The 1,349-nt window shown below is 61.7% G+C and overlaps 1 pseudogene; it reads left to right on the top strand.

Annotated features, from left to right (window-relative positions):
* Positions 1-243: 243 nt before the first annotated feature.
* Positions 244-933, top strand: LOC147978481 (uncharacterized; annotated as a pseudogene).
* The last annotated feature ends 416 nt before the right edge of the window (positions 934-1,349 follow it).

Here is a 1,349-nt window from a genome sequence, read left to right as displayed (position 1 = left end):
ACAGAGCGGCGGTCAATGGCATCGGCCGCCACCACCCGCACGAGGACGAAGCCCGCCTCCTCTAGGAGGCACACTACCCGGTGCCGTTAGACATGCGGGTGCCGGGCTCGTGGAGGCTCAGCGCCGGCGGAGTCCCGGTGCCGCCGCCGCCCACCGCCGCGCAGAGATCGCGCGCATGAGATCGTCGTTGCCGAAGCACGCGCGACAGCACCCGAGGTACGCCCCGACAACCACACGCCGTGGATGGCGTACTTCGACGGCCGCCACGCCGACCAGCTCCCCTCCACGAACGGCGTCGAGCCCCACGGCCGCCTCAACGCCGACGGGCGGCGCCAATGGTGGGGCATCCCCGGGCGCACGCTCGAAGCCGTCCTCGAGCACATCGAGGGCAGCAACTCGCTGCGGTTGGAGTACCGGGTGCCCCTCCTTCTCTCGCCTCCGCGACAGCTCCTAGATGCCGAGGCGAATGAAGACGACATCCTCGTCATCGTCGGGCTCCCGTTCCTCCGGGTCGCCGGCGCTCCTCCCCATCAAGTCAGAGCCACGGGAGACGCCGCTCGGGCGACGCACCCGCGGCGGCGCCCTCGTCATCAACCAGGATGGTGTCCCTTCTCCTCCCGCCTCGTCAAGCCGAAGACCGAGCCGGGGCTGCTCGCCGTGAAGGAGCATGAGGCCATGGCCGCTGACGAGGAGACTGGCCTGAAATGGGCGCGGGACGACTACGTCTGGCAGGAGATGGAGCGCCAGCACCGCGCCCTCAAAGAGATCGCCGCCCGGCGCCGCGGCTGCTACGAGGGCGGCATCGTCATCCTCGACGACAGCGACGACGATGCACCCGGGCCGTCCAACCCCCCACGCATCGGCGACACGGGTCAGGGGTGCAACAAGGACGGCGGCGACTACAACAACTTCTACAGGCTCCTCGGCATGTAGAAGGTTGAAGGCGGCGGGCGGCGATGGTAGCGTAGTAGTAGTAGTAGTAGTAGTAGTCGTCGTCGATGTTTTTAGTTTGTTTTTAAGTTATGTCTTTAATTTGTACAAATATCGATGAAATGCCTAAATTTTCTTCAAATTTGTGTCGTGTTTGGCCGAATTTTTAACCGAGTTTGGTTTTTAAAAAACGGCGTCTAGGGCGACCTCGGGGCGGCGGTTGGGAAACCGACCACCCACACGCCCATTTTATCGCCAGTTGCCCCAGGCGACGCTACTTTAAGCCACTGGGGAGCCGAACGGCTGGAGATGCTCTAAGCTAGAAAAACCGTGGATTGGATTCACCTGTATGAACCTATACGGTAAAATCAAGTGACAAATAATACCAATATATATAAGTTCGTGTTGAACTACCAACA

This window comes from Triticum urartu, chromosome 3A (assembly GCF_056163025.1).
Source record: "Triticum urartu cultivar PI428250 chromosome 3A, HENAU_Tu73, whole genome shotgun sequence".
NCBI classification, from domain to species: domain Eukaryota; kingdom Viridiplantae; phylum Streptophyta; class Magnoliopsida; order Poales; family Poaceae; genus Triticum; species Triticum urartu.
This window is presented reverse-complemented; position numbering and strand designations above follow the sequence as displayed.